We start from the raw sequence: 26925 nt of genomic DNA on the forward strand, positions 1-26925 counted from the left end.
GTCCACCCATCCTTGAGCCAGTATTACATTTTATTGCCTTGAAAATTGCTATCCTCATGGCTGATCCCTGCTCTATTCCTGGTCACTGCCGGTCACCTGATTTTCCTGCAAGGTAATGAGTGACAAAGTTGACAGTTAAAATACTATTTTAACATTGGAACAGCTAAGCATGGTTTAAGTCTGTCTCATTCATTGGCTGAAGATGGGAGATGGTAATGGGGCATGGCAGGTCTAAAATGGCAGTTTTGGGCCATGTTGAGTCACCTAAACACTTCATGCTGAGGTTATTGCAATGTTCTCTGCACAGGGCTGTCTTTGAAGGCCATTCTGAACTACAGCTGGTACAGAATGTGGCAAAGCAGGTATCTTAGTTGAGCTGTGTATTTCCACTGTTTTATGAACTGTATGCAATTCAATGGTTGTCACCTATAATAGCAATAACAATAGCAATAGCACTTAGACTTATATATAATGCCCTATAGTGCTTTAGAGCAGCGGTCACCAACTGGTGGTCCGTGGACCACTGGTGGTCCGCGGGAAAATTTTGATGGTCCGCAGAAAAATTATTTGCATTTTTTATATTGCACTAAATCAGGGGTCCTCAAACTATGGTCCCTGGGACGGATATGGGCAATGAACGTTTGTGTTCCTGCAGAGTCTCCCCCTTTGAGGTCTTTTTGTGTGGGTTGGAGGGGGCAGAAATTCTGACTCGGAGTCTGCTTCGGCCTCCTGGTGTGGGGCTTTTGGTGAAGGCTGGAGGGAAGTGCCGCTGGTGGCAAAGAACCGGAGAGCCTCGTTCCAGTGGGACTGCATCATGGCCTGGAACTGGCTGACCATCTCAGCCCCCTGAGCCTTCAGGCGCCGGTACCTGGCCTTGCACTCCTGCAGGTCTTCCCTCTATTTGGAAAGCCTATGCTCGTAGTCCTCAGTGAGGTGCTTCTGCTGAGCCTCCTTCTCGGCCAGATCCAATTTGAACTGAGCTGTTTTGCCAACTCTTTCTCATGGTGGCTGCTTAGCTCCAACAACTGCTTCCTGTTGGGGCCCTAAGGAGCCTGAGTGGGGAGGCAAGGAGTTGGCCACACCTACCCATTCACATGACCACCTAGCCACTCCGGTCATTAGGCAGATCATATTAGTGGTCCGCACGATTTAAAATTAGGAACTTAGTGGTCCCTGACATCTGAAAGGTTGGTGACCCCTGTTTTAGAGCACTCTCTGGGTGGTTTACAATGTCAGAATATTGCTCCCAACAATTTGGGTCCTCATTTTACCGTCTTTGGAAGGATGGAAGTCTGAGTCAACCTTGAGTCTGTTAGGATCAAATTCCTGACAGCGGGCAGAGTTAGCCTGCAATACTGCATTCTAACTACTACGCCACGATGGTTCCTGGTGATAATAGAACCTGGATAGCTATGAAATCACCTTTATTCAGCTGTTCCTTCCTATTTATTCCTTATTTACTTATACTCCACCTTTATTTTTTTTTATAAATAACCCAATGATTGAGATGGCTTAGTGGTTAAAAAATCCTGAGCTTGTCAGCTGGAAAGCTGCCAGCCAAGGTTCGAAACCCGAGTGCTGTGCAATGGGGTGGGCTCCCGTAACTTGTCCCAGCTCCTATTCACCTAGCAGTTTGAAAGCATGCAAATGTGAGTAGATAAGTAGGTACCACTTCGGTGGGAAGCAGTAATGGGTTTCAAAACCCGTCGCTGCCGGTTCGCTTGTGGGCACTCGCACGTGCGCGCAATACTTCTGTGCATGCGCAGAAGCATCCAGCACAAGTAGGCGGAGCCACCCACCACCGCCGCTACTAGTTCACCCGATCCGGGGCGAACCAGTAGCAACCCACCACTGGTGGAAAGGTAATAGCATTCTCTGTGCCTTGGTATATATACAGATATACTGTATCTTTGGACAATGCTGGCTCCTTCAGCTAAGAACGGAGATAAGCACCCCACCTAGAGCTGGACACAACTGGACAAGGGAAATCCTTACCATTAAATAACCCAAAGCTGAAAACATGCATATTCCTCCTCCTATTTTCCCTACAACAACAACAACACTGTGAAGTGAGCTAGGCTGTGAAGAGAGTTGGGCCTGGCCCAAAGTCACCCAGCCAGCTTTCCCGACTAAGGTGGAACTAGAGCTCACAGTCTCCTAGTTTCTAGCTTGATGCCTTAACCACTAGGCCCAGTCTTGGTCCTATCAGTGTCATCTGACAAGGTCTCAGAATAGGCCTTATCTCTTGTTGCTTCTGTACACACACACACACACACACACACACACACACACACACAGAGAGAGAGAGAGAGAGAGAGAGAGAGATTGAGAGAGAGAATGTGTGTGTGAGAGAGAGCGCGCGCAAATCTATACAGCCATTTGGCAAAGCTTTGGAAACCAGGTTTTTCCAGCAGGCTTGGGGGCAGGTTTTTTGTGATCCTACTCTTTGAATTATGTTTGGCTTTGTAATAGGCTTTGCCAATGTGAGTTTTTATCAGGGCCGGATTTTCCTATAGGTTAACTAGGCTTCAGCCTAGGGCCTCAAGATCAAGAGGGGCCTACATTCAAATTGTTAGCAAAATTAAAATTACACTTTCACTATAGGTGAAAGGGCCTCATAAGTGGAATAGCCTAGGGCCTCTTTTCATCTAAATCCGGCCCTGGTTTTTATAATACTGTTTTGTTGTTATTGGTTTCTGACTTTATTTGAATTGTTGTAAACTTCACAGAATTGCAAACTGCACTTAGATAGATAGATAGATAGATAGATAGATAGATAGATAGATAGATAGATATAGACTGACAGATGATAGATGGACCCTCCAACAGTGATATTTCTGATCAGTTTTTTATTATGCAGAGACTTCAGATCAATAGATTCAGCTAGCAGTCATAGATTCTTGGTCGAGATAGGTTGGATAGATGGATAAATAACTGATTAATCATACCTCATAAAAAGATTGATTAATTCTATTTTGTTTTGTTGGCTTTATTTACTGGAGGCTTTTTAAAGTGCCATATTGATAAAAAAAATTCAGGTGATTGTTTATAGGATGAAAGATGACAATAGGGTTTTTATTTCTTCTTATTTAATCAGCCTTTGTTTTATTAGGTAAAGGTAAAGGTTCCCCTCTATGTGCTAGTCGTTCCTGACTCTAGGGGGTGGTGCTCCTCTCCATTTCAAAGCCGAAGAGCCAGCGCTGTCCAAAGACGTCTCCGTGGTCATGTGGCTAGCATGACTAAACGCCAAAGGCATACAGAACGCTGTTACCTTCCCACCAAAGGTGGTCCCTATTTTTCTACTTCCATTTTTTACGTGCTTTCGAATTGCTAGGTTGGCAGAAGTTTGTTTTATTACATTAGTCTAAATTAGTCTTCCAGATGTTGGGCCAGTGAGTACATTTTATGAGATTGCTTAAAGCAATACGGAAGACATCAAGTTGGCCATGGCAAGAATCCAGTATTAGCATTTTATTTATTTATATTTAAATTTATATACCGCCCTTCTCCCGAAGGACTCAGGGCGGTGAACAGCCAAAAATAAAAAACATAGAATACAAAGTTTAAAAACAATTTAAAAATATATTAAACAATGTGGCTCAACAATTAAAATACCCCATTTAAAATTCAAATTAAAATTAAACAATTGGAGAGTTAGGCCAGCCCGGCTTGTTGAAATAAAAAAGTTTTGAGGGCCCGGCGGAAAGTACGTAAATCCAGAATTGTCCGTATCTCCGCAGGGAGCTCGTTCCAGAGGGCAGGTGTCCCCACAGAGAAGGCTCTCCCCTGGAGGCTGCCAGTCGACATTGTTTGGCCGACGGCACCCCGAGGAGCCCCTCTCTGTGGGAGCCTACTGGCCGGTGGGAGGCTCTCGGTGGCAGAAGGCGGTCTCGTAAATATCCAGGTCCTAAGCCATGGAGCGCTCTAAAGGTGGTCACCAACACCTTGAATTTCACCCGGAGGACCACCGGGAGCCAGGGCAGCTCGCGCAGGAGAGGTGTTACATGGGAGCGCCATGACGTTCCCATAATCACCCGCGTGGCCGCATTCTGGACCAGTTGGAGCCTCCGGGTGCTCTTCAAGGGGGAACCCCATGTAGAGAGCATTACAGTAGTCCAGGCTGCTTTAATGCTAAACCTGAGACTAAATTATAGGGTTGAATAATCCTTTCTAGCCCTAGTACCGACTAGATCAGGGGTGTCAAACTTGATCTCACTGAGGGCCACATCAGCATTGTGTTTGGCCTCGGGGAATCAGGGTGGGCATGGCCAGCTCAACATCACTCATGTCAGGGGCGCCTGTGGTGGCCCGAGCACTCTGTCGTGAAAATGGGCTCCCGAGCTCCATTCAGCTGCGACAGCTTCCTGCAACCCTCTGCCAGTGAAACGGAGCTCGGGAGGGCCACTCACGGCCCTCCAGAGCTCCATTTTTGCTGGCAGAGGCACCCAGGGCCGGTTCTTTGCTGTTTCCAGGGTGGCCCCGCAGACCAGATCTAAGCACTCCGCAGGCCTGATCCACCCCCCCACCAGGCCTTGAGACTGACACCCCTGGACTAGATCGTGATGTTCACTTAACCAAGGTAAGCTTTTTTTAACCCAGTAAAATATGTCATACAAACCAGTGGTGGGTTTCAAAATTTTTTATTACCGGTTCTGTGGGTGTGGCTTGGTGGGCATGGCATGGCTTGGTGGGCATGGCATGGCTTGGTGGACGTGGCTTGGTGGGCATGGCAGGGGAAGGATACTGTAAAATCTCCATTCCCTTTCCAATCCAGGGGAAGGTTACTGTAAAATCTCCATTCCCACCCCACTCCAGGGGAAGGATACTGTAAAATCCCCATTCCCTCCCCACTCCAGGGGAAGGTTACTGCAAAATCCCCATTTCCTCCCGATCAGCTGGGACTCGGGAGGCAGAGAATAGATGAGGGCGGGGCCAGTCAGAATTTTTACTACCGGTTCTCCGAACTATTCAAAATTTCCGCTACTGGTTCTCCAGAACTGGTCAGAACCTGCTGAAACCCATCTCTGATACAAACCTTTTTTGTGATCTTGAGCCAATCCTTCTCTCTCTGAGAAAGTTTGCATGAGCCATTAAGCCTCTCTATCTACAGGTGGCGGAAAGAACTTCCGACCACGTTGTGCCATCCTTTATTTATGGTCCTTATGGCAAAATCTGTCATTTAAAACTAGCGGAGCTGCCACTTCTATTTAGCTCAAACTGGAAATTGCAATCATCACAATAATGTTAAAATGAAGGATATGCCTGTTACCTTGACATATCCTCCTTAGAAGAGTATCATAAAAGTATCAAGTGTACCCTTACAAATGGATATCATAAGAAAGCCAGGAAACTTAGCCCTTGGCTAGTAATATTGTGAGGGATCCTTAGTGTTCTCTGAGTTTGGTGGTTTTCTTGCAGACGTTTCATTACCCAAAATCGGTGCTAGTCCTCATGATGTTACCTAGTTTGGGTAATGGAACATCTGCAGGAAAACCACCAAGCTCAGAGAGCACCTCATTTCAATCCTGGACTACAAATTTTCCCCTTTATTGGTACCAGTGGTACTGTCTCCAACAATAGTTATGGGGCATAGTATTTGATATCTGCATTGCTAGTACTCTATAGTACTAGAGGTTGTATCTGGGCATTTGTGAATGCAAGCCATGTTTTTGGCTCCTGCCCATCTCTGTTAAGTTGTGGACTAACAATCATATATCCTCATAAACACTGCAAGAGAAATTTGGACACAATTTGAACCATATATAGAGAAATGAGCAGAACTATAGGAAAGGCCACATTGCTTAAACAGGAGGTTACGCTGAATTAAAATGAAGGTACATTGCTAGTATCACACCAGGGAATTTGGCCACTTGCTATTCTCATTATACTTTTTTTTTTTTATTTGATTTATATGCTGCACTTCTCTGGAGACTCAGGGCGGCTTACAATGCGCTAAGCAATAGCCTTCATTCTTTTGTATATTTATACAAAGTCAGCTTATTGCCCCCACAACTGGGTCCTCAATTTACCTACCTTAGAAAGGATGGAAGGCTGAGTCAACCTTGAGCCTGGCGAGATTCGAACCTGCAGTAATTGCAGGCAGCTGTTCTTAATAACAGGGTGCTTTAGACCACTGTACTACCAAGGCTCATACTTGCCTTAGGCTGGGCATATTAGTCTTTCATTGCATAAATATTGATATTCACTCAATGTTAACGGGAGGGAATTAAATATAAATGTGTGAAAATAACTGGCAACTTTATCATGGGAGAAAAATATCCCCCCCCCCCACTTCCCGAAGCATTAATGGGATCCATTGATGAGATTCTTCCTTTGCCGAGAGCCTGGAAGGGAAGGTGGATTTTGCTCCTCTTCTTAATCCTGATGGTGTATGTGAGATACCAGAGCCTTTACCAGCTGTTCTGCAGCAGCAAGCAGAAGGCAAACTGCTCTTGTGAAGATACTCCTTGGACATGTCCAGAATCTTTATACTGTCTGGCACGTGATGGTGCATCTTACCATTCATTTAATAAGTATTAATAGAGTGGGGTTTGAATAGGGTAGGGGAAGCCACGGATCTCATTCTGGAGCTTAATGGATAGATTGCCAGGTTAATAATAGACATCAAGATATTGATATTGTAATTGGTGATTGGAATCATATGCAGTTTAGTCACCTAAAGACTACGTAAAGATCTTGCTGAGAACTCTTTCCTTGATCTTCTCAATGAAGGCTTGCAGCATTTCATGTCTCTCCATGCATTCATTTCTTCCCTGATTATTTCATGCTTTTTTTTTTAATTCCACCATCCAGCAATGTAAGTGTTTTGGCATAGGCTAATCTAGTCAAGAGCTGGCTGTTTTTACAAATCACCCAAACGCAATACCTACATTTTCATAAAATGGAAGTGATGGCTAAGTTAAGTTTACTGCAGGGAATAATTAGGAGTAGATGTTCTCGCTGGTTTTTCTAAATTGCAGGACATGTGCTCTCGCACTGGAGATTCTGGCACACTTGTTTTAGTAATAAGATTGGGGGCAGGGAGAGGGCCAGGGAGAAGGACTGTGAGATGGTCAACCTGTGTCATCGAAGGGAGGAGAGAAGCTTCTGATTCACTTGGAAATGCCACCATCTGTACTCATTCTGTCCCCATCAAGGGTGATGCTAAGATTTGGGATCTATGCAAAGCAGTGGTGAAATGTAAAATTTGTTACTACCAGTTCTGTGGGCGTGGCTTGGTGGGGGGGGGGGTTAATGTGACTGGGTGGGTGTGGCCAACTTTTTTTTTTTTACTTTTAAAAGCATATTTTATACAACCTTAAGAGGTTGTAGAAAAAATGCTTTTAAAAGCCTCTGACGATCCCAGCTGAGCCGCACGATCATCAGAAGCTTTTTTTTTTTTAACTTTTAAAAGCATTTTTTCGGCCGAAGAGGTTGTAGAAAAAATGCTTTTAAAAGTTAAAAAAAAAAGCCTCTGATGATTGCACGGCTCAGCTGGGCATTGGGGGGGGGCAGGGATATTTGCTACCGGTTCTCCGAACCACCCGCCACCATTGCTACCAGATCGGGCGATCCAGTCCGAACTGGGAGCATTTCACCCCAATGCAAAGTCACATGGCATCTCAGGCATATTCTTTCATTCTGTATCCTCACCCCAGAGGGGCTGATATATTTCTTTACAAATAGCAGTAGGTGGCCGCCTTTTATTTAAATACTCCTTTTTAAAGGGCCCATAAGTCTCCCAAAATTCTCCATTTACTGTATATTCAATGTTCTTCTACTGTGTTGGAGAAGATAACTGTAGTGGATTTCACACATTTCTAGCCTGACATTGGTGAAAGCCAGCAGATTATCATGGTTAAGATGATGCTTACAATTTGGGATACTCCTGTTTAAGTCCATACTCATCCGTGAAAGCTCACTGGATGTCTTTGGCCACATCTATCAGCCCAACCTGCTCCTCAGAGGTGTCATTCTGGAGAAAAGTTAGAAGAAGGAAAACTATATATATATATCGTGCTTTGACCTCCTGGAAGAAAGAAAGGATGAATGAGTGGATAGAGATAAAATAGATAGATATAGGAGTGGGCTACTGGGGGTTCGCAGGGGTTCGGGAGAACCTCTAGTTAAGATTCTGTGCAGTTCAGAGAACCCCCAAATCCCACTCCTGGCTGGCCCCACCCACCCCGCTTCTCCCCTCCCAGGAATCCCCACACAGCCCGTTTTGGATGCAGGTAAGTGCAGGGTGCATGTGGAGGCTCGGGGAGGGCGAAAAACGGGCCTACTGGAAGTTCGGGAAGGCCAGAAACGGGGCCATTTCTAGCCTTCAGAGGGCCTCGGGAGACTGGGGTGGCCATTTTCGCCCTCCCAGAGACTCAAAGAAAGCTTCCGTGGCCCAGAGAGGGCAACACCCCCCCCACCCGCTGTGGTGCAGGAGGCCAACTAGGCACGCCCACCATGGCCACACCCACCCAGGAACCGGGCAGAGAACTCCTTGCTAAACTTTTTTGAAGCCCACCCCTGGCTAGATAGATGATAGATAGATAGATAGATAGATAGATAGATAGATAGATAGATAGATAGATAGATAACATTTAAATATTTTTTGCAGGATTGGATTGCAGAAATGTCAAATTCTGCAAAACATTCTTATTCCAGCAGGCTGGTCTGGCCTAACCTCCCTTTTTAATTGTTTTTAAAATTTATAATTTTAAATTTTAAATTTAAATTTAAAAATTTATAATTGGGGTGTTTTAAATCTGGCCAATGTATTTAATATATTTTAAAGGGTTTTTAACGTTTGTATTATGTATATTTTACTTTCTGGCTGTTCACCGCCCTGAGTCCTTCGGGAGTAGGGCGGTATATAAATTTAATTATCAATAAATAAATAAATAAAATAAATGCACACACATAGACACACTGATGGACTCAGAATTTAATCCACCATATCCAGTGTTGAATGCAATGGATTTTTAAAAAGAAAGAAAGAAAATAAGTTCCTTCAAGTCAGTTTTGACTCTTGTTGGCATCTGCCCGGACTTGCCCCTGCAGTTTTCTTGGGAAGATTTTTCAGAAGGAGTTTGCCATTACCTCCTTTCTAGGGCTGAAAGAGAGAGACTGGCCCAAGGTCTCCCAGGGTCTTCCGATTTCTAGCCTAATGCCTTAAGTATATATCAAACTGGCTCTGTATTGAAAACTGACTCTATATTTCATATGAATGCAAATATGGCAACCACAATATTGTTACTACCATCTGTCCCTCCAGAAACTCCAGGGCTATAATGCACTCAATAGGGTAGAACCTGCTATTTTCCAGCAAACTGCATTTAATTGCTGAGAGAGAAAAAAAATGTTTATTGAGGATAGTGGCTTTTTCTTGGATAAGATCATATGAAAGGATAAGTGAGGGCCCATAAAAGCTGCCAGATTGGCAATGGCAAGGGGGGATTTTTTTGGAAAATCACCTTCTTCTGATTGCCCAGTTGAAACAAGGACGTCTTTCCTCTCCTATGAATTATGTATGCTAAGCAGAACCATCTCGCTTAGAGCCTGGATCAGTGGTGGGTTGCCCCTGGTTCAGACCGGTTTGCAAGAACCAGCAGTAAAACTGGCAGGAGGCCCCGCCCACTGCCCTGGATGTCATCATCGGCGATCTGCGCATGCTTTTGAGTATCTCAAGTCCAATAAGATTAGCCCATCTCTGTCAAGAGGTGAGATTCACTTACCTTCCCTACCAGTTCGCAAATGTGAGTGCGTGCGTCACCTCTGCGCATGTGCACGGCCTCCTGCGTATGCACAGTAGTCGCGCATTACATCCGGGCGGGTGGGCGGAGCCTCCCGCAGTCGCTGCTACCGGTTCGTGCAATCCAGACAGAATTGGCTGAATCCCACCACTGATTTCTGTGTAGTTTTCAAAGGATTTGGGAATATGAACAAGACTTGGGTGTTCTGGTTATTAAAAATGGGTGGCTTTCAGTTGATCATGGTCCTCCTTACTTTGGGACTCCCATCGTGTTTGGGTCCAAAAACATCAGCCAGGTGAAACAACAAAAGCCAAGGCAATCCTAGGTTGCATTAACAGAGGGACAGAATCAAGATCACGTGAAATGTTAGTACCATTTTATAAGGACTTAGTAAGACCACATTTAGATATTGCATCCAGTTTTGGTTGCCACAATGTAAAAAAAAAAAAAAGATGTTGAGACTCTAGAAAGAGTACAGAGAAGAGCAACAAAGATGATTAGATGCTAAAACAAATGAAGAATTGTTGCAGAAATTAGGTATCTTTAGTCTAGTGAAAAGAAGGAATACCGGTGACATGATAGCAGTATTTCAATATTGAAAGGGCTGCCACAAAGAAGAAGGGAATCAACCAGGGGTGAAATCTACTTACCTTCCCTACCGGTTCGGAAGTGCACGGGCCCGTACGCACACTTGCTTCACTTGCGCGCATGCACATCACGTGTGCACATGGACCCTCTGCGCATGCGCAAACCCTTCTGCGCATGCATTGTTGTGGCTCCATTGCCTGAGCCTGGGCTATCAACAGATGCAGACTCTGAGAGTGAGGGGGAGGAGTTGGCAAGGCCTCCCTCTCCAGGACCCTCCTCTCTGGCAATGCCTCCGGAGGACACCGAAGGCCAAACGATAGGCTCAGAGCCAAGCACGTCCCCGCAGCCACAGGTGGACAGCGACGAGGAAGATAAGTGCTGGCTGGACCCTCGACAGAGGCACAGGGAGAAGCGTGCACAGCAGAGGGGAAGGCGTGCCAGAGATTAGCTGAGTCACTGGACCACACCCCACAGGATATAAATGTGGGTGTGGTGGCCAGTTCAGTTTGTGACGAGCAAAAACTGGAAATACTCCATGATCTCTGCGTTACTGGACTTTGCCTGCTTTATCGGACTGCATTTGGATTAATCCTTGTATTATTGACACTCTGCCTGTTTTATCGGAATGCTGCAGTCTAATCTTTGTTTTGTGTGAGTAAAGTCTGAATTGGCAGCTAGCCACTGGGTTGCTGCCAGCTTTATCATCAAAAAGTTTTGTCGTGTGGCTTATTAACTCCGGGCCGTCTGTGGGGGTGTGTGCGTGGTACGGGGACAGAACATGTGTAGAGGGTAAAAAACAGGTTACTTCCTGTTAAAACCAGGAAGTAACGACGACCAGGTGTGTGGGCAGAGCCTCACACTGCCATCGCTACCAGTTCTCCGAACCACCTGCCACCAGTTCTCCAAACCATCTCCGAACCGGTCCGAACCGATAGCATTTCACCCGTGGGGTCAACCTATTCTCCAAAGCACCAGAAGACAAGAAAAGAAACAAAGGATGGAAACTAATCAAGGAGAGAAGCAACCTAAACTAAGGACACATTTGTTAATAGTGAGAACAATTAACCAGTGGAACAACTTGCCTTCAGAAGTTATGGGTGTTCCATTACTGGAGGCTTTTAAGAAGAGACTGGACAGCTACTGGTCTGGAAATGCTCTGTCCCTGTCTCACACACGCACACAGTCAGCCAGGGGTTAAATAAAACTTGCAGACTATAAATTCCTTCGAAAACAGGATTGGCAGCAACCCAGTAGCTGCTTGCCAAGAACTTTACTCACAGAGGGAGGTGTTCCTCCTCCGTCAGATAAACCAAAACAAATACACAAAGCCACAGAATTGTCAAGTCCAGTCCATATTAAATCCAAGGCAGGCAGATAACGTAGTTTCAGAGATAAAATGCGACTCGCTAGTTGTTTAGTTTTGTCCGTCACAGAGCTTGAATGGCCACCACACCCCCTTTTATCCCCTGTGGGGTGTGGTCCAGTGACTCAGCTTAATCTCTGGCACGCCTCCTTTTCTGCTGCGTGCGCTTTTCTCTCCGACGCTGGTGTGGGTCCAGCCAAGACTTATCTCTGTCACTGTCCAACTGCGACTGCTCGGTGATACCTGGCTCCTGGCCAATCTCTTCTCCTTCGGGAGACACCTGAGGCATTGCCAGAGAGGAGGGTCCTGGAGAGGGAGGCCTGGCCAACTCCTCTCCTTCACTTTCAGAGCCTTCTCCCTCTGATAAGATGGGCTCGGGGGTCAGAGTCACAACAGGAAAGATAAAGGGAGGAGGTTGGATTAGAAGACCTCAAAGGTCCCTTCTAACTCTGTTATTTTGTTATGTAGAATAAACTTCTGTTTTTAAGAATGCCATTCTTTGGTTGTAAGGTACAATTGTCCATTTAAGCAAGGAAAACAAAAACGTGGGTCTCGAAACCTACTGAAGAGATTATTTTATGCCCCTTACAGAAAATAACTTTTATTGTATGGCCTTCGTGGAGCAAAACAGGTGCAGGCTGCGTTTAATAGTTGCATTCCTTACTGGAAGCCAGGTGCCAAATTCTTAACAGCTCGCAATAAGCAAGACTTTTCCAAACAAACAGGTAGCAGGAGAGGAGAAAATCACTGCCTGTGGAAGCCGCGGATTAGGTGTGAGAATGGGAACAAGGAGATTGGAAGCTGAACTCTACCTCTTCTTCCTCCCTTACTGCAAACTTAATGGGTCAGTTGCAAACTCCCCACTCATGTATGATTCACGTTTCCTATGTTGCTTTGCCAATATTTTCATTTGTCTTTAATATCACTGGTTCTATAAAAGGACGATGCTATAAAAACCAAAGGGAACTTAATGTCCCAGTACAATTGGTACATTACTACTGTAGGGGTAATTTTGTTCCAACAGGCAATTGTTTTCCACAGCAGCTGACGATGCTGCCAAAATAAGATGTGCTTCTTTTCTAAAGCTCTTTATGGATGGAACGATCAGCCAAAGAATGAATGAAAAACCCTGATTAGTTTTAAAAGAGTATTTTGGATGCCAGGTTCCACGAGAGACAAACCCAGTCAATAAACAAACATGCTAACTTTATGGAGACAGACACAACCTAAAGGGGAAATGCCAGGGAAATATGAGATGATGGGTCTTCCAAGACATTTCAACATACTTTTTAAAACAAAAAAAATCAAAATAAAAGGTTTAGAATGTGTGTGTTTCAGAGAAAGGTTCCTTAAGCCTTACTTTAAATTTTTTTTAAAAAATATTGTATGTAACTGGAACTCTTCTGTAGAATGTTTATGAAGTATTTATAATTACTAAACAAAGATAACCAACAGGAATAGTAATAGCAATAGCACTTAGATTTATATACCGCTTCATGATGCTTTATAGCCAGTGGTGGGATTCAAATTTTTTTACTACCGGTTCTGTGGGCTTGGCATCGTTTGGTGGGCGTGGCAGGTGAAGGATTCTGTAAAATCTTCATTCCCACCTCATTCCAGGGGAAGGATACTGTAAAATCTCCATTCCCTTCCCACTCCAGGGGAAGATTACTGCAAAATCCCATCCCATTTCCTCCTGATCAGCTGGGACTTGGGAGGCAGAGAATAGATGGGGGCAGGGCCAGTCAGAGATGGTATTTACCGGTTCTCCAGAACTGTTCAGAACCTGCTGAAACCCACCTCTGTTTATAGCTCTCTCCAAGCGGTTTACAGAGTTGGCATATTGCCCCCAACAATCTGGGTCCTCATTTATAGACCTCGGAAAGATGGAAGACTGAGTCAACCTTGAGCTAATCAGGATCAAATTGCTGGCAGTCGGTAGAATTAGCCTGCAGTACTGCATTCTAACCATTCCCACCACAGCTCTTAGGAACATTTTAAGATTATGTTTGTTATGTCATTTTTTTCATTCATTATCAATGTGAATTACATAAAGAATCTGTAGCCTTGAAAAATTAAGCCATGATTCATTCACATTGAGTAGCAGGGATGGGTGTGGGGGTGTAGAAGTGCAGAGAGGTGAGAAAAATCAAGATGTGATTGAAGTCCCACTTATTTTTATGTGTGTCACAGACATGACCCAGGGGAAAAAAAAGAGGTGGAGCTTTGGTTGCATTGTCATGGCCACCATCTTGATGTATTGAACCTCCTGCAGATGTTTCTGTCCAATAGAACTGGATTTGATATGATTTCAATTGATTTAGATTAGATCTGGAACAGGGGTGGGTTCTACTTACCTTTACTACCAGTTCGCAATGGGAGCATGCGCTTGCGCTTCTGCGCATGCGCAGATCACCCATGATGACGTCTGGGCGGAGCCTCCCACCATTTTTACTACCGGTTCGCAAGAACCGGACAGAACCGGGAGCAACCCACCACTGATCTAGAACTTCCAAAATAACCAGCTGGAAAACATTTAATAACTAATTGCCCTTCCATATGGAGCTTCATCTCAGTATAGAGGATCTCTGCTTTGAGGAAGCATTGATGAAGAGCTGAACTGCCACAACTGTTGAGGAACACAGTAGGAGAAATGTAGTTGAGATGCTTTAAAAGAGTTCTAACAAGATTTCTACCAGTTGAAGTTCTTTTAATGCTCTTGAACATGCTCCTTCTCTTCACTCCCAACACAACTAGAGTGGGCCAGTTGAAGAAGGCAAATTGATGACCATAAGTCTATGGAGATTCTCAGTCATCCAAGTCATGGTTGTCCCAAAGGTACTTTTTTCCCCCAAGTTTTTTATTTTTTATTTTTATTTTTTACAAACATATCAATGAGTGAACATTGTGGCACCTGAGTGTCTTACATTTTAATGCGAATAAAATAATATTCATCATATTTACTACAACTGACAAGCTTATATCGTTCTGGTAATAGTACACGTATTTTGTTGAATTATAATCTTTCATTATTTAGTTATTCAATATTTCAATACATTATTTTTATCACCATATTCTGGGTCTCATTCCTCTTACTACAAATAAAATGTTAATAATCATATTTGTTACATTTAACAGACTTATATGGTTCGAATAGTAATACACATGTTTATGTTAAATTATAATCTTCCATTATTTAATTACTCAATATTTCAGTATGTTATTTTCGTGCCAATCACCATATTGTTCAAACATTCTTAATACTACTATTGTTCAAATTCTGATTTCCCCTCTTATTATTACTTCACCTTATTATATAAAGATGTGTATTCCATTAATCCCTCTCTCTCTAATTTCCATCCCCTTTCTAACTTTTAATTATGCCACTATTATATTTAAAAATATTCCCATTCTATCCACACAAATAAAATAAAATTCATCATATTTACTACGTTTGACAAGCTTATATAGTTCTAGTTCTGGAATTAGAACAACTAGAACCAAAGGTACTTTTTCAAGAGGCAAGTGGACTTCGTTTTTCCTTGAAGACATTTTGCTTCTCATCCAAGAAGCTTCTTCATTTCTGACTGAATGGTGGAGAGTGGAAGGATTAATAGAATAGAATAGAATAGAATAGAATAGAATAGAATAGAATAGAATAGAATAGAATAGAATAGAATAGAATAGAATAGAATAGAATTCTTTATTGGCCAAGTGTGATTGGACACACAAGGAATTTGTCTTGGTGCATACACTCTCAGTGTACATAAAAGAAAAGATACATTCATCAAGAATCACAAGGTACAACACTTAATGATAGTCATAGGGAACAAATAAGCAATCAAATCATATTAGGATACAGTCAATATAAATCGTAAGGATACCAGCAACAAAGTTTCAGTCATATAGTCATAAGTGGAAGGAGATGGGTGGGGGGAACGATGAGAAGATTAATAGTAACAGTAATGCAGACTTAGTATATAGTTTGACAGTGTTGAGGGAATTATTTGTTTAGCAGAGTGATGGCATTTGGGAAAAAACTGTTCATGTGTCTAGTTGTTCTGGTGTGCAGTGCTCTATAGTGTCGTTTTGAGGGTAGGAGTTTATGTCGAGGATGCGAGGGGTCTGTAAATATTTTCACAGCCCTCTTTTTGACTTGTGACCCCTCCTGCGCGAGCTGCACTGGCTCCCGGTGGTCTTCCAGGTGCGCTTCAAGGTTTTGGTTACCACCTTTAGAGCGCTCCATGGCTTAGGACCTGGTTATTTACGGGACCGCCTACTACCACAAACAGCCTCCCACCGGCCGGTACGCTCTCATAGAGAGGGGCTCCTCCGGGTGCCGTCAGCCAAGCAGTGTCGACTGGCAGCTCCCAGGGGGAGTGCCTTCTCTGTGGGGGCACCCACTATCTGGAACGAGCTCCCCCCGGAGATACAGAGGATCCCGGATCTGCACACTTTCTGCTGTGCTCTTAAGACCCTCCTATTCCAGCAAGCCGGCCTGGCCTAATTTTTTCTCCTTTCTTTTAAATTTTTAAACTGAAATTTTAATTTGTTTTAAATTATTGGGATTTTTAATTGTCTTGGGCTAAATTATTTAATTTGGTTTTAAATTGTTTCTAACTTTTGTATTTATGTATTTTATTCTGTGCCTGTGTTCACCGCCCTGAATAGGGCGGTATATAAATTTAATAAAACAAACAAAACAAACAAACTTGTGCAGTATACAGGTCCTCAATGGAAGGCAGTTCGGTAGCAATTGTTTTTTCTGCAGTTCTAATTATCCTTTGAAGTCTGTGTCTGTTTTGTTGGCTTGCAGACAGTTATAGAGGTGCAGATGACAGATTCAATAATATTATTATATTTCTTGCATTTATATTTCTTGGATTTTTTTTAAATATTGCTTTTTATTCCTGAAGACCAAATGACTGCAAGAAATGTAAATCCTTCCATTTATATATAAAAAAAAGAAAGTCAGTTGCCTCTTCCAAAAGCACCTTGGGTCAATCATGACCATAAGATTGACCAGAAGAGAATTCCTGGCCTTAGGTGAGAGGTAGCTTGATGAATGGTTGATTCAGGTTATAATTGTGGAGGTAACAAACCAAATTCCATGTATGGGAAGAATGGAAGTAAAAAGGGAGCTGCCCATCTCCTTGCAACTTAAAATGAAATTTATAGTGTACATTGATGAGCTTTAACAAATGTTTTAGAAGAGGAAGTGTATTAATTAATTAAAGAACTGAAGAACTTCCTCTGTAGGGAAAGATGATAACTTGAGTCAGCCTAATTTCCAGTCTATTTCCAGTTTAATAACAGGTGAATTTGACACTATTCTGAGCTACTTGTAGTTGGGAGTGCAAAAAAAAAAAAAACCTACATAAAGAGGAGTAACAGCATGCTTCCTGTCATGCTGAGTTTTCATAAGATGCAGAAGACCTGACCCAGTTTGATTCATAATGACAAAGTGGTGGCTTGAAAATTGCAGCAAGTGTTGGACGAAACAGATTATTTGCTTATTTCTTTACATGCATGTAAACATGTCTGTAGACATTATCTCTACATTTATATGCTGCCCAGCACCTAAGACTCCAGACAGTGTGCAATAATAAGATTAAAAACCATCCTAAATGATCAAGCAAGCAAACGAGCAACCAGACCTTAGCAAACTGAAAATAAAATAAAATAAACAAAAACAGGTGGCTGATCATAAAAAATCTCACAAACAGTACCAAAAATCAAACTCCAAATGCCAATTCAAAGTAAACAGTCCTCAAGCTGCAAGAATCATCTTGCAGGAAAAATAGCCTTGGAATCGATAACCCTTTGAATTTTATAGGGAGGGGACCCTAAGGACCTTTTGCTCATATATTCATGCAGGCTTGGAGACAGACCAGTGGTGAAACGTAAAATTTGTTACTACTGGTTCTGTGGGCGTGGCTTGGGGGGGTAATATCTAGACCCGTACCAGTCGGGCTTCAGGCAGGGGTACAGCACTGAAACGGCATTGGTCGCGTTGGTGGATGATCTCTGGAGGGCTCGGGACAGGGGCTGCTCCTCTGTCCTAGTCCTATTAGACCTCTCGGCGGCTTTTGATACCATCGATCATGGTATCATGCTGCAGCGGTTGAGGGGGTTAGGAATAGGGGGCACCGTTTTGCGGTGGTTCTCCTCCTTCCTCTCCGACCGCTCGCAGTTTGTGTTGGCAGGGGGACAGAGGTCGACCTCGAGGCATCTCGCATGGGGAGTGCCGCAAGGGTCGGTCCTCTCGCCTCTCCTGTTCAACATTTATGTGAAGCCGCTGGGTGAGATCATCCGTGGTTTCGGGGTGAAGTGTCATCTGTACGCTGACGATACTCAGCTGTACATCTCCACCCCAGACCACCCCAACGATGCCCTTGATGTGATGTCCCGCTGCCTGGAGGCCGTGCGGGCCTGGATGGGGAGGAACAGGCTCAGACTCAACCCTTCCAAGACCGAGTGGCTGTGGCTTCCGGCGCCCCGATATAGTCAGCAGGTGCCATCGCTGACTATTGGGGGTGAATCTTTGCCCCCCACAGAGAGGGCTCGCAATCTGGGTGTCCTCCTGGACGCACGGCTGTCTTTAGAAGAGCACATGACGGCCGTGGCCAGGGGGGCCTTTTATCAGGTTCGCCTGATTCGCCAGTTGCAGCCCTTTCTGGATCGGGACGCCTTGCGCACGGTCACTCACGCCCTTGTCACCTCCCGGTTGGACTATTGTAATGCTCTCTACATGGGGCTCCCCTTGAAGAGCACTCGGAGGCTCCAACTGGTCCAGAATGCGGCCGCGCGGGTGGTTATGGGTGCAACCCGTTGCGCCCACGTGACACCCCTCCTGCGCGAGCTGCACTGGCTCCCAGTGGTCTTCCGGGTGCGATTCAAGGTGTTGGTTACCACCTTTAAAGCGCTCCATGGCATAGGACCCGGGTACCTTCGAGACCGACTTCTGCCACCAATAGCCTCCCACCGACCAGTCCGCTCCCACAGAGAGGGTCTCCTCCGGGTGCCATCAGCCAAGTTATGTCGGCTGGCGACACCCAGGGGGAGGGCCTTCTCTGTGGGAGCCCCAGCCCTGTGGAATGAACTGCCCCCCGAAATACGAAAGATTTCCGACCTCCGGGTGTTTCGCTGCGCTCTGAAGACCCTGTTGTTCCGCCAGGCAGGGCTATTAACATAACGTTTTAAATTGGGGTATTTTAAATTTCTGGGATTTTAATTGGAGCCTAATTATTTAATGATTTTAAATTTTAAATTGTTGTTGTGTTTTTTGTGTTTTTAAATAGGCTGTACACCGCCCTGAGTCCTTCGGGAGAAGGGCGGTATAGAAATAAAATTATTATTATTATTATTATTATTAATATGACTGAGTGGGAGTGGCCAACTTTTTTTTTTTTTTTACTTTTAAAACCATTTTTTCTACAACCTCTTCGGCTGAAGAGGTTGTAAAAAAAATGCTTTTAAAAGCCTCTGACGATCCCAGCTGAGTTGCCTGATCGGTAGAGGCTTTTTTTTCCTTTTAAAAACATTTTTTCTATAACCTCTTCGGCCGAAGAGGTTGTAGAAAAAATGCTTTTAAAAGCCTCTGATGATCCCAGCTGAGCCACGCAATCATCAGAGGCTTTTTTTTTAACTTTTAAAAGCATTTTTTCAGCCAAAGAGGTTGTAGAAAAAATGCTTTTAAAAAATAATTTTAAAAAAGCCTCTGATGATTGCCCGGCTCAGCTGGGCAATGGGGGTGGGGGGCAGGGATTTTTGCTACCGGTTCTCCTAACCACCCACCTCCATCGCTACCGGATCAGGCGATCCGGTCCGAACCAGGAGCATTTCACCCCTGAGACAGACCTTAAAATAGCTCAGAGTCAAAGCATGTGGGGGGAGGGGGGTTTGGTGAAAACCAGGACTTTGAATTGGACTCAGAAATCTACAGTATTGGTAGCCTGTGAATTTGAGTACTGCAGTGACCTCAAGTTAAAATCAAGTTCTGGCGTTATAACAGAATAACAAAGCTGGAAGGGATCTTGGATGTCTTTTAATCCAAAACCCTGCTCAAACAGGAGACGATATACCCATGATGGCGAACCTATGGCATGCGTGCCACAGGTGGCACGCAGCACCCTCTCTGGGGGCACATAAACCATCGCCCAAGTTCAGATATGCCATACATGCGTGCATGCCTTCCGCAGGCCAGTTGATCATCAGGTCTCTGCTGAGCATACGTGGGGGGGCCAGGGCTCATATAAGGGAGTTACGCATGCATGCATGGGGGGTGTGCGGGGGGCTGTGTGCACATGCATGGGGTGCCTGCAGGGGGTGCACATACATGCACAGGGTGCATGCAGGAAGGCCACACAGGCATGCATGGGGCATATGTGGGGGGCTGCACACGCATGTGTGTGGAGGTGCGGCACATGCACGGGGGGCCACATGTGCTTTGCATTTTGGGGGTTTGGGTGCATGTGCTTGCTATCGCGTGCATGCGTACTTTGGGCACTTGGTCCGGAAAAGGTTAGCCATCACTGCGCTATACCATTCTACTGTAGATAAGTGGCTGTCCAGTCTCTTCTTATGTCACTGCGTTTTTGTATTTGCCAGCTATGCTTGAACTCTAAGATTTACCGTAGCTGATCAGAACTCTTATCTCTAAGCTAACTGCGCATGTCCACATTCTTTCACTTTCTTCTATCTTTCTTTGTTCGCCTGCCAAGAGGTCTGGCAGGAATGCTGCCAAGATGTAATCATTAGCTAGTAAGACTGTTTTTACTTCTTTATAATAAAATGTGTTTATTAGAATATATCTCGGTTTTATTTTTCTTAAGGTATACTTGCAAGAAAAGGCCACGATCCATTCTCTAATCAAGGTGCAATTACCCAAAAGCAGAATGGGATTAATTGCCACCCTGACATCTTAAAAGCCTCCAGTGCTGGAGTACCCACCATTTCAATTAGTGCCACTTTACTAGTAAATAAAGTAAGACCACACCTGGAATACTGCAACCAATTTTGGTCACCATACTACAAAAGAAATGTTGAGACTTTGGAAAAAGTTCAGAGAATAGCAACTAAGATGATCCAAGGTCTGGAGACTAAACCATATGAAGAATGGCTGCAGATTTTGGGTCTGGCTAATCTAAAGAAAAGAAGAATTAGGGGTGACATGATAGCAGTATTTCAGTATTTGAGGGGCTGCCACAAAGAAGAATGGGTTAAATTATTCTCCAAAGCACCAGAGGGCAAGACAAGGAACAATGGTTGGAAACTAAACAAGGAGAGAAGCAACTTGGAATTAGGACTTCCTAACAGTGAGGACAATTAACCAGTTAAATAACTTGCCCCCAGAAATCCTGAGCACGCGCGCCATCACTGGAGGTTTTTAAGAAAAAGACTGGACAGTCACTTGTCGGAGATGGTATAGGTTCTCCTCAGGGGTGAAATGCTCCAAGTGTAGACCGGATTGCCCGATCCGGTAGCAATGGCAGCGGGTGGTTCGAAGAACTGGTAGCAAAAATCCCTGCGCCCCCCCACCATGCCCAGCTGAGCCGCATGATCATCAGAGGCTTTTAAAAGCATTTTTTCTACAATCTCTTCTGCTGAAAAAAATGCTTTTAAAAGTAAAAAAAAAAAGGCTCTGATAATCGTGCGGCTCAGCTGGGATCGTCAGAGGCTTTTCAATGCATTTTTTTCTGCAACCTCTTTGGCCAAAGAGGTGGTAAAAAAAATGCTTTGAAAAGCCTCCCTGACGATCCCAGCTGGGTTGCCTGATCGTCAGAGAGGCTTTTCAAAGCATTTTTTAAAAAGTCTCTCTGACGATCCCAGCTGAGTTGCCTGATCGGCAGAGGCTTTTCAAAGCATTTTTTTTGCAACCTCTTCGGCCGAGGTTGTAGAAAAAATGCTTTGAAAAATAAATAAAAAAAGTTGGCCACGCCCACCCAGTCACATTACCCCCACCACCAAGCCACGCCCACAGAACCGGTAGTAACAAATTTTACATTCCCCTCCTGGTTCTCCTGCTTGAGCAGGGGGAGTGGTGGAATTCAGCCGGTTCAGACCTGTTTGAGCGAACTGGTAGCGGCGACTGCGGGTGGGCCCGAGAAAAGCCCATGCATGGAAGGCCGGGCGCATGCATGGAAGGCACTCACGCACAAAGCAAGTGTGCACCACGGGGGCGAACCGGTGGTAAAAATATGTGAAATCCACCTCTGAGCAGGGGGCTGGACTGGAAAACCTCCAAGGTCCCTTCCAACTTCTCTTCTCTTCTCTTCTCTTCTCTTCTCTTCTCTTCTCTTCTCTTCTCTTCTCTTCTCTTCTCTTCTCTTGAAGCCATTCTATTGGTTAATTGTTCTCACTGTTAGGAAGTTTCTCCTTATTTCTAAGTTGCTTCTCTCCTTGATTAATTCCCATCCCTTGTTTCTTGTCCTGCCTTCTAGTGCTTTGGAGAAATGGTTGATCTCCTCTTCTTTGTGACAGCCCCTCAAATATTGCTGCTATGTTCCAATATTTGAGGAGCTGTTCCATACAATGTTATGTTGTTACTGAGATAGCTCTGTGTTTAATTACACCCCCTCCCAGCTGCATAGCTGTAAATATATAAAAGAGACATTAAGTAACTGAAGAAGAAATTGATGGGCATTCTTTGGTATGGTGGGTATTGGGGAAATTGATTGTTTCAAGGAGGAGGAATCCGTGGTTGGAGATCCAGCAGGAGCAAGCAAGATCTAAAAAAAGATCAGCTGAGTGAATTGGATGGTGGAAAGAGCTGCATTTTTGGAGAACAAGACCAGAAGGCAGTGAAGACAGCTTGACAAAGGTGCTGGAATCCAAGAAGCCCAGGAAAATGTTATTTCTTCCTTTTCCCTAGGACAGAAGTAAACCCAGAAATGAAAGCAAAAAAGAGGCTATGGAAAAGGAGGAGAAACAGAATAAAACATTTAAGGCACTGTAAAAGGATCAATTTGAAATTGAATTTATAGAACTACCGTATTTTTCAGAGTATAAAACGCACCTTCCCCCGCCAAAAAAGAGGGTGAAAATCTGGGTGCATTTTATTCTCCATGGCAGTTAAAATGTCTAACTCCTGTGCAGCTTCCCATACCAGTCTAGCAAGGGTTAAACCATCCAAGACCACTACCCCTTAACCTCACCTCACCTCTGACTCCTCCCCTTGGGTATATAAGGTTGCCACCTGGGCAGGAGCCAGTTCCAGCCATGACCCCGTGAGAAGATCAGGTAGAGATCAATATATGCTTGAACCTGAAATATACCCTATGTATGAATAAACTGAATATACCGATTGTCTGGTTATCCTGTGAGTTATTGGGCTAGATTTGTCGATCCTCAACACTCCAAATGTAGCCCCGCCCAGCTTCTCAAACGGAGGTTTCAGAGGCTGAAAAAAGCATCAGAAAAGAAGCTTCAGAAAAAAAGCCCCCAAGCAGAGCTTCAGAAAAGAAGCCCCCAAACAGAGCTTCAGAGGCTTTTTTTCTGAAGCTCTGTTTCGGAGGCTTTCAGAGGCAGGAAAAAAAGTTTTTTCTGAAATAGAGTTTCAGAAGTTTCAGAGGCAGAAAAAAAGCAAAAAAAAGCAAGGCACAGAGCTCACAACCAAGGAACCGGTTGCTAAAATTGAGAGATATGATAGGAAATTATAGTTGAACTATTGTAGCCCATTTGAAGATTCCAAAACTTCTACTAAATCAACATCCATCCATTGAATTTGGAGAGTGGACCAGCCACCATCTCAACATTTTTATTACATTTTGTGGACAGCCCTGCTTAGCAAGTTTCCACTGAAGTCATTTCTTTCCCATCATTTCTCTTCCCCATCAGCTCTTGGGTTTCTGAGTTCCTTTCAAACTCATCCCCTCCTCACTTTTTTTTGACATCAACTTCTCTTTGGGTTTCAGACAAGGTGGAAGGATATCATCTCATAGGGTGCCTATATTTGCCACTTTCTGCTACATTTGTCCATGTCAATCACTTTCCTTCTCTCCTCCTCTGGACAGAGGAGGGTGGTAATCATTAGCCAGCTTTACTTTTCTGTAAGACTAAGCTAGATACATTGTCCTGCCAGTGGAATAATTTCTGGTCTAAAGTCTTTCCATGCTTCTTTAATTCCTTGCCAATATGAATTGAGAGGAGGAACATAAGAAAAATAGGTAGTCCTGAAATTCATGGCTCCATGAACTTAGGTACCAGCTTCTTGCTGAGGAACTTTAGTCTTAAGTATTTGGTAGAGAGGTAGACCTTCTCCCCCACCTGGAATGGCCATTGTGGGGCTCGGTGTTTATCTGCCTGTTGCTTATAGGTCTGCACCGCTTTAGCTAGCACTTTCTTGACGTTTTCCCAAGCTGCTTTTAGCGTTGACAGCCAATCAGTCAAACTGACTGAGGAGGGGGGTTCCCTTGGGTATTCCGGCATTGGGACGAAGTCCATACCGCTTACTGTTTTGAAATGGGTTAATCCCGTGCTACTGTGAATAGCATTATTGTAGGCCACCTCTGCGAATGGCAGGTCTGCCCAGTTAGATTGTTGGTAGTTCACGTAGCACCTCAGGTACTGTTCTATCACGGCATTCAGTCTCTCTACCCCTCCATTGGTGCTTGGATGGAAAGCTGAACTAAGGCTCTGGGACAACTCAATGGATTGCAAAAGCTCCCTCCAGAACTTAGCCGTGAACTGGACCCCTCTCTCCGAGATGATTCTTCACGGTACTCCATGCAAGCGGTAGATTTGCTTCAGGAAGAGTTTGGCTAGCTAATCCTGTTTTCCAGGATGGCTGAGGACATCAGTAAAACAGAGGAGGAGAAAACCAGGCAAATGGCCTATAAGGAGCAGGCCACTATGACATCATGACAGCACTATTTGGCATGACAGTGGCCTTTTCCCCACTTGCATCTTGGCATGGCACCTACATCCACCTTCACAAGTTTCTCCCCCCCTACCCTTGTGTCTTTCCCAGCCTGCATACGAGACATGCTGATGTTGTCCTCAGTTATACAGGTGTTAAAATAGTATTTTATCTGAGTTTTTGACAGCATCCAAAGGTGTGGAGACACCTCAGGACTTTCTTGAAGGGAAAGCATGTAACTGGAACAAAGGCAGAATTGAGGTCAGTAATCCAGTCAGCATATTTCATTCCAGTACAATTCAGTGGTGGGTTGCCCGTTTTGGACCGGTTCACAAGAACCGGTAGTAAAATTGGCAGGAGGCTCCGCCCACCAACCCGGACTTCATTAGGAAGTTTCTGCGCATGCAGCCCCATTGCAAACCAGTAGTAAAGGTAAGTAGAACTCACCCCGGTACGATTTTCTTCCGATCACTAATGAGGGGAGGGAAACCCCTTATTTTAGCAAGTTTTAAGTCAACCTCCAGATTCTTAATTAATAGTTTAATCTATTTGTATTTTAATTCAAATATTGTTTATTTTATATTTCTTTATCGACTGTATTTACAGGCCACCCAATATTATTAAACCATTAGATTTTATATATCATCTTTTTAAAACCAGGGAACAGAATAAGAATGGAAATCTATAGGGTCATTTCCTGAGCATTCCAAGGGAAAGGACCTCTTGAGAGAGACCCCATAGAAAATGTCTGCCATTTTGAATGTCCTTTTCAAGTGGAATTAAGTGGAGGAGGTGGCCACTCAATATTTATTTATTTTGCAGGTGAATAGGGACAAAGAGAAATCATTTTGAAAAAGTCAATGGAACTTTACATTAGGATACCCCAGAAATGAAATAGTTAATGTAGTCATTATCCCAGGAAAAGAATCCAGCAATGTTTTTTTATTTTTTCAAAAGTGATATGTTCAGAGGCACTTGCAGTCTGCTAATCTGAGATGAGCTCAATGAAATCTGTTTTCTTCACATACCGTAGTGGCCAAAATTGTGGAAACCTTTTGGGAAAAGTGTATTTTCTAAAACTAGCTAATAACACCACTTTTTTTTATATATATATATAAAAATTATATATTGATTATTATAAAATTATATATTGATGGAAAGATAATTTAATCAAGAATGTAATGCAATAACTTTTATGAATTGCTATTAGAATAGCAGTTACAGTATAAAGAAGAAAATGAAACACGTAGAAAAAACAAGATATACAAAAAGTATCACCATAGAAAAAACAAGATATACAAAAATTATCACCATGTCAGTTAATACTTAGTTGGGTAACCTTTAGTATGAATTACAGCCTTACAACGTCTTCCCATGGAATGAACCAAGTTTTTCAGTTCTGCAGCTGTTCTAATGTGAAACCAAGATTTAATGATTGTGTCTATTAACTGGGTTTTATTGCTGGGTCGCTTCTGGCTAACAAGTTTCTTTAGTCGGCTCCATAGATTTTCAATTGGTTTAAGGTCTGGGCTAAAAAGTGATTATTAGCCATCAAACCTCAAAAGTACACTTTTCCCAAAGGGTTTCCACAATTTTGGCCACTACTGTAACTCTGAAGTTACAAAAATCAGGATCATATCAGACCAGTTATAGCATACAGCAGGTTCTCCATCCAAGAGCTCTGTTGCCTGAACAATTGTTAAGTTGTGATCCTCTACATCTGAAGAGCAGCCTTTTCTCAACCTTGACCATTTTTAATCTGTGTGGGTCCTGCTGGCTGGGGAATTCTGGGAGTTGAAGTCCATGCAGCTTAATGTTGTGTTCTCCAGAGGTTAGAGCAGCCTCAAATGAAGTCAGTGCCAGCCAGAAATTCAACGGGTCCTGTTTCTCCAGAGCCAGATGTTCATTTCTAAGTTTCTTGCCTGCTCCTCTCCTAAGGCACTAAAGTAATGTTTTTTCTTCCACTGATCTTTCTCCCAGGCACGCATACCTGTGCACACACATCTACAGTACTGGGTCAGGTCTCTCTTTGCCGGAGAGGTTCACCTGGTTGGTTTCAGCAAGGCAGGAGGGGAAAGGTAGCAGAGCTGAGCAATTCTACTTCAAAGGGGGAGGGGGGCTACAGCAGGGGTCTCCAACCTTGGCAATTTATAAGCCTAGTGGACTTCAACTCCCAGAATTCCCCAGCCAGCTTTAGCCTGGTGGACATCAACTCCCAGAATTCCCCAGCCAGCAAAGCAAAGCAAAGCTGGCTGGGGAATTCTGGGAGTTGAAGTCCATCAGGCTTAAAAGTTGCCAAGGTTGGAGAGACCCCTTGCTCTACAACTCTGCTGCGCAAGAAAGCGGAGGGTGAGAGCCGGACCTACGAT

This window comes from Pituophis catenifer, unplaced genomic scaffold (assembly GCF_029215685.1).
Source record: "Pituophis catenifer annectens isolate HBS135680 unplaced genomic scaffold, rPitCat1.0.hap2 SCAF_6, whole genome shotgun sequence".
Taxonomy (NCBI): domain Eukaryota; kingdom Metazoa; phylum Chordata; class Lepidosauria; order Squamata; family Colubridae; genus Pituophis; species Pituophis catenifer.